Source organism: Penaeus japonicus, unplaced genomic scaffold (assembly GCF_977035675.1).
Source record: "Penaeus japonicus unplaced genomic scaffold, GWHDUDI00000001_assembly GWHDUDI00000021, whole genome shotgun sequence".
Taxonomy (NCBI): domain Eukaryota; kingdom Metazoa; phylum Arthropoda; class Malacostraca; order Decapoda; family Penaeidae; genus Penaeus; species Penaeus japonicus.
In genome coordinates this window covers 23,886,536-23,894,035 of record NW_028234423.1, presented here as the reverse complement: position 1 = coordinate 23,894,035, position 7,500 = coordinate 23,886,536, and the positions used below count along the sequence as shown (strand labels likewise).

The 7,500-nt window shown below is 45.5% G+C and overlaps 1 protein-coding gene across 2 annotated transcripts in view; it reads right to left on the bottom strand.

Annotated features, from left to right (window-relative positions):
* Acsl (Acyl-CoA synthetase long-chain) overlaps positions 1-7,500 on the bottom strand; it is a 71,916-nt gene that overhangs the window by 63,508 nt on the left and 908 nt on the right. The gene's annotated exons all lie outside the window — the stretch shown is intronic.

The window sequence follows — 7,500 nt, the reverse complement described above, 5'->3', positions numbered from 1 at the left end:
GTATCCATACTTGTAGGAACTCCCAAAACCAACACTCACAATACCATACAATAGATACAAAAGGAAATAATAAATACATAAAGTGGAAACAATAAAAAAAATGAAATAAACAAAACTTAACCCTACAACACCTTAAAAAAGTGAACCAAAACAAATAACAAAGAACAAGTGTACTAAGGAAACTCAGCCAAATAGGAAAAAAGTGGCATCTATGTCACGTGATCTCCGAGTCCATGCCGGGAGGCCCGCCGCTACTATGGCAACGGTGCCTTGTCACGTGACACGGCCATCTGTCTCAACAAAAGCGAACGTTTCTTCTCGTCCTTCTCCCTCTCCCTTTCTTTCTCCCTTATCCTTCCTTCGTCTTCCTTAAATCATTCCTTTCTTTTCCCTACTCCTCTCTCCCCTCTCTTTCCCCTCTCCCTCCGAAATAAAACGCGAAACAAAAACAGCAATGGTAAGAGAAAAAAAAAACACAGTGCCAAAGGAGGGACTGAGGCACTCGCGCCATTCTCCGAAACCGTGCGCGGACGACTCGCTAAAACAACCGCAGGAACCGCTCAAGAGTGATTGACGGATCGCTCTCCCTCAGCTCTCCGGGCTCGGGGATGCTGCTGGTGCCCCCCATCCTCCCCTCCCCTACCCTCCCCTCCTTCCATCATCGTTGTGTCTTTGTCCTAGAGCGATGTCAAGCCCCGATGTCACGCCACCTCACCCCACGCCGTTGCTACCTGTGGCTCACACCAACGATCACCTCCCCCTTCCCCTTCCCTTTCCTCTTCTCTCTTCTCTCCTCTCCGCTCCCTTCGCCTCTTTCCTCTCCTCTCCTCTCCTCTTCCTCTCCTCCCTCTTCTCCTCTCCTCTCCTCCCCTCTCCCTTCTCCCTCTCTCCCTCTCCTCTCCGTCCCCTCTCTCTCTCCTCTCCGTCCCTCTCTCCCCTCTCCTCTCCCGTCCCCTCTCTCTCCTCTCCTCTCCCGTCCCCACTCTCTCCTCTTCTCTCTTCTCTCCTCTCCTCTCCCGTCCCCTCTCTCTCCTCTCCTCTCCCGTCCCCTCTCTCTCCTCTCCTCTCCCGTCCCCTCTCTCTCCTCTCCTCTCCCGTCCCCTCTCTCTCCTCTCCTCTCCCGTCCCCACTCTCTCCTCTCCTCTCCCTTCCCCTCTCTCTCCTCTCCGCATCCTTCCCCTTTCCTTCTCCTCCCTTTCCTTTCCTCCCCGCATCCTTCCCCTTTCCTTCTCCTCCCTTTCCTTCCCTCTCCCTCTCCTCTCCCCTCTCCTCTCCCTTCGAGCTCATGTGTTTGATGGGCAACTTCCCCTCGATGACTATATCACTCGGGGCTCTCTTAATGGGGGCGAGGACTTATTTATTCACTGACCGATTGATTTATCCTTCTCGGGATCAAGAAGCCCTTCCCGTCTCCCCTCCCTCCCTCTCTGTCTGTCTGTTTGACTGTCTGTCTGTCTGTCTGTCTGTCTGTCTGTCTGTCTGACTGTCTGACTGTCTGACTGTCTGCCTTTCTTTTTGTTTGCCTCTGCCTCTGTCACATCCCCAAAATCCGCAAGAAAGAAAAATGCGAAAGCAGTCAATAACATTTCCTTCAGGTATGTTAGATCTCCTTTGAAAATACTTATGACCATCACCACTGTTGGCAGAAATGGTGGTGATGCTAATAATACTGGTGGAAATGGCAACATATATGAACGTAGTAGCCGTGGCCGTAGTGGCTATTGCTGTCAGGAAGCTTGTTGTCAAAATAGTTGTCCGTGATGATGTTGTTTGCCATAATGGTGTTCTAAGCGATGATGTTACGAAAGATGATGATGATGTTAGGAATGGTGATGATGTTGGGAATGATGGTAATGTTTTAAATGACAATGACGTTAAGAATAATGACGATAAAGATGATGCTATGAACGGTAATTATAATGACGTAGATATTGTTATCCCCGTAATCTTGTGTTAGTTGCCGTTGTCCTACATGTAGTAAACAAATAAATATACCAGAAACAAAAGCGAGTAATCATACTAGTTGCAACGGCAGCAAGAGTGGCAAGAGTAGCAGTACCAGTAGTAACATTAGATTCATTATATAATATATTACAATTGCTGAGGTCTTGTTGCTATCTCAAGTAAGAGGATGAGAGCGGCAGCGCTAGCGCTAGTACTAACAATAGTGACAACTGTTATTCTTGTTATCACGACTTTCGTCGTCTGCATTATCATCATCATCGTTATCAGCTGTATATTACATTTTGACTCGATGCCTGCCTGCTCGCGTACCCAACTTGCACCTAAAACTCGTATACATCACCTCCCCTCCTCCCCCTTCTCCTCCCCCCTCCACGACGCATTCTTCCGCCTCCCCTCCTCCTCTTCATGGCCTAACCCCCTACCCTCTCCTTCTCCTTCTCCTTCTCCTTCTCCTTCTCCTTCTCCTCCTCCTCCTCCTGGCCAAACTCCCCTACACCTTTTCACATCCCTCCCACCCCTTCCTCTCCTCCTCCTCGCCGCCCTACCTTCCCCCACCCCTTTCTCTCCTCCCCCTCCTCCTCACCATCCACCTTCCCCCCCTCCCCCTCAAAATCATCACCCGGCTCTTATCCCCTTTAATCCCCGTTGTGATAACCGAAGGACAAATTTCTTCGCCCTCAAACCCACCGCAATCCGGTTATCCCTTGAAATGATATCTCTTTCAACTTTTCTTTTCTTATATATCACTAAAAAATAACAAGATATCTTAATACCCCTACGATACTAACTATTTTCTTTTAGGTACTTTTAATACTATCAAAATTACTAAAATCTACATTAATACAATTATAAACTCATTTTTAATACCAAACTAAGTTTAAATACCACTATAAATACCAACGAAAATTTCAATACCACTAAAAACTCGACAAAATAAAAATGAACCAGTGGAAATTAAAAGCAAAACTAAAGTCAGTCAAGCGGTTTGATCCTTTGAGCGCATGTGCCGTGCCAACAGCTACTTTAATTTGCCTCAAATCCGGTTTTGGCAGAGATCGTAAAGAGGTCTATTTTCTGCTCGCCCCCACGTGTATTTGTATCTATTTGTCTGTCGGTCTGTTTGCGTATTTGCCTATTCCTATCCCACCCTCTCCTTCTCCTCTGCCTCTCCCTCTTTTTCGTCTATCCCCCCTCTCTCTCGTCCTTCTCCTTCCCTCTCTCCCATCCATCTCCCCCTCTCTCTCATCCTTCTCCCACTATTTCTCTCATCCACCCCCTTACTCTCTCACATCCTTCTCTCTCCTTCCTTTTCACCCCCATTAATCCCTCCCCACTCCCTCATCCATCTCCCCCCTCCCTCCCTCTCTCCTTCCCTCACTCTCATCCACCCACCTCCCCTCCTCTCTCTCATCTACCTCTCCCCCCTCCCTCCTCTCTCTCTCTCTCTCCTCTGCCCTCAAACGACCCCATCTTTCCTCTCACTCAAACGACCGACCCAAACGCCAACGACACCAACTCGCGTCAAGGCGACGTATCGACGACACCTCTTAGCCAGGGCGCCTCTTTAGTGCTTGCTGTTTTTGGCGCACGGAACGGAAATGAGACCCGGAATTAATGAGCTTGTGCTTCTATCGAGGGCATTTTGGAGGTGTTTTTTCGAACTAATGGAAGGTGGTGGTGGTGGTAGGTTGGTGTTTGTGGTGGTGGTGGTGATTATAATGATAGTGATGATGATGATTATGGTGGTGACGTCCCCAGACTCACCATCTATTCATATCTATACATATGTTTTTTAATGCAAGATAAGAATATATCAGGTAAGTAGCCTAGTAAACTCACTCACACACTCACTCACTCTCTCTCTAATCACTCACCCTATGCATCTATCAATCTCCACTCTCTTCTTCTTCCCTACTTCCATAACCTCCTTCCATTCTTTCCCTTCCATTCCATCCCTCCCTCCCTCTTTCCCTCTTTCCTCCACCCCCACCTCCAACCCACCCTACCTACCTCCTTCCTTCCATCCTTCCCTTCTTCATTTCATTCCCCCCTCTCGCGCCCTCCCTCCTCCTCATCCCACCTACCCTCCCACCCTCTCCCCTCCCTCCTCTCGTTCGTCTTTCATCATCCCCAAAATTAACGCGCTTGTTGCACACGCCCGAGACGAGATGATCCCCAGTGTGATGCTCTCCTCAGTCATCATCTGTTGCATCATCATCATCAACATCTCATGCAATAATGGCAATGATGATGCTGGGTCTGCTTTAAAAGAGGGGCGGAGGGGAGGGGAAGGGGAGAAGGAAGAGAGGGGAAGGGAAGGGAAAGGAAGGAGGGGGAAAGGAAGGGAAAGGAAGGGAAAGGAAGGGAAGGGAAGGGGAGGGGAAAGGAGAAGTAGAAAATAAATTAAACAAAAACAAGGAGACAAAACTTAGAGAAAATAAGGAAAGCATGAACGATAAATAAAGGCAATACGACCAAGAACAAAAATGAGCAGCTGTCAGCAACTATGGTTACACAACACAGGAACACGAACTGTTCAGCGTAAATAGGCCTACGGAAACCACAAACAGAAAAAAAACAATCATGGCAGTTTGCGCTAAAACAAGCACTGAAAGGAACAAAAAATAATCACAGTAACCCACGGTAAACAGGGCTACTACACAACGGACAACATAGCCAATAGTTCACGATAAACAAGCCTACACAGCAGAGTAACCCGCACACAACAAAAACAAACCACGCCACCTGCTACAACAAACAACATATAATAAACACAGAACAAGCAAAGAGCGTCACCCCCTCCCCTCCTTCCCCCTCCCTCCCCGTCCCCATCCGCCCTATGGTCCTGTCTTGCGGCCGATGTTCACTTCGTCGCAGTCGACCAGGCAGGTGGAACGACCTTGAACACTCACCCTTAAACCCCAAACCTGGATCGCACTATCAGAGTCAACGACGCACACAGCCACACACAGCCACACACACGCAAAGACTTGACGGACATTCTGTACATACGTACGAAGGGAGGGAATGGAAGAGAATGAAGGAGGAAAGGAAGGAGGAGAGGGACTTTTGACTTTGACGAGTTTATTGAGACAAGTGATTACGTACATCTCAAAAGGATGAGGTAACATAGGTTATCCTCACCCCAATCTTAGTCCCTCTTTGGGCTCACATATATTTTACAAAACCTTACAGCTATGTCAACATGTTGAAATATGGAGAGGGAGAGATGAAGGAGAGGACAGAAGGTGAGGATGAGAGAAGTTGAGGAGAGAAGGAGAGGAGGAAGGAAGGAGGGACGGAGTGAGGGAAGGAGGGAGCGAGAGAGGGAGCGAGAGAGGGAGCGAGAGAGGGAGGGAGGGTGCGAGGGAGGGAGGGAGGAAGTGAGGGATGAAGATGGAGGAGAGGGGGAGAGACAGATGGAGATGGAGATGGAGATGGGGATAGGGATGGGGATAGGGATAGGGATGGGGATGGGGATGGGGATGGGGATGGGGATAGGGATAGGGATAGGGATGGGGATGGGGATGGGGATGGGGATGGGGATGGGGATGGGGATAGGGATAGGGATAGGGATAGGGATGGGGATGGGGATGGGGATGGGGATGGGGATGGGGATGGGGATAGGGATAGGGATAGGGATAGGGATAGGGATGGGGAGAGGGAGAGAGAGAGAGAGAAGGAGAGAGAGTGAGTTGAGAGGAAGAGAGAAAGAAGAAAAATAGAAAGAGATGAGCAAGAAGAAAAATAGAAAGAGATGAGCAAGAAGAAAAATAGAAAGAGATGAGCAAGAAGAAAGGAGCAAACAAAGAGTAAAGAAGAAACACAAGTAAAAAGAACAGGATGGGAACAGAGTCACATGCAAATACAAAAGTAATAAGGAAAACCCAAAGCCAATTTACTAGTGTATCCTTATCTCTCTTACTCTCACTATGCTTTATCAACTCCCTCCTCTTATCATTTGATGCTGAGCCCTATAAGTTAATAATAAGGTCATAGTGTGGGATGGTTAGATAAGCTGAAAAAAATCACTATAAAGTGTTTCTCTTGTGTTTTATTTTCTAACTTGCCAATTGGTTAAATGAGTTCATGTGTAAAACATACAAATTCATAAGCATTCAAAAGGAGGCATACACGAACCAATGCTCACAATGTATTTATACTCATATTCTTGTAAACACACAAATAGGGACAAACGCACAAACACATATTCTTCAAACAATATACACACATAAAATTTAAAATACAGACAGACAGACAGACAGACAGACAGACTCACACTCATTCATTCACTCACTCATTCACTCACTCACTCACACATGCACACACTCACACATGCACACACACACACACACACACACACACACACACACACACACACACACACACACACACACACACACACACACACACACACACACACACACACAAACGCACACACACAAACGCACACACACAAACACACACACACAAACACACACACACAAACACACACACACACACACTAAAATAAATGTTCTCATGTACAATATTTTAATTACTACTACACAAATTGTATAACACCTTTGTATTTCAATCTCTAAGGTCTTTGCTATACTTATTCAGAATGCTGTAGTTGCCTCATAGCCTGGTTATTGAGGAGAGTCTAAGCCCAGGTGGTGTGTTTTATGTGATGTGGAGTGACAGGCTGGACACAGAGATGAAAGTCAGTATACCCTTATAATGGTTTAAGTTATCTTTATGGTACATATGGTTCAAGACAAAGATTTAAGTTTGAAGTGTATGGGGTAACTCTACTGTTTTGGACATTACTAAATAAATAAAGTAAATGGAATTAATAGATCAAAGATTTTTTTTTCTGACACATAAAATTGCAAACTGTTTTTTTTTTTCAATCAAACAAAGAAATCTTGTGATAAATCATCCTGGCCTGTGTGCCTTCAGCAACCTAGCAATGGCAAAAGGAAATTCGCCACATTCACTAAATTGTTAGGGAGGTCTACAAACATAAAATGCTCATGATCATGCTGGGGAATTGTAGGTCTCTATCTTATACTAAACAACTTTAAATAACATATTTAAACAAATTAAAACAATGACAATTTTGCCAGAGACAAAAAATGTTTTGGAATTTATCAATACATCTACTCCTCATACTGCTAAAGTTGTCATTACTATATTTAATTTAAAAAGTAACTATACCATAAATTGTAGTAATAAAAAAAACAATACTGTGCCCTAAATCTCATCCAGTGATACTGTTGATTCTATGTTTTACATTCTGGCAAAGGCCAATAAACTTCTATCACATATATTCTAATAAAGCATAGCCTGGGTTGGCTCCTTATTTGACAATGAATCACAAGGGAGGCTTACAAACTCTATCATGCTAAAATAGACCAAAATACACATGGCGGAGGTTTGCTGGTCAATGTCTGAACACAAACCATGTGACATCACTTATTGTGTAGATTCACAGACTTTGATTAACTGTAGGCTTACCTTTCCTTTGTATACATAATTTTTCAAACATAA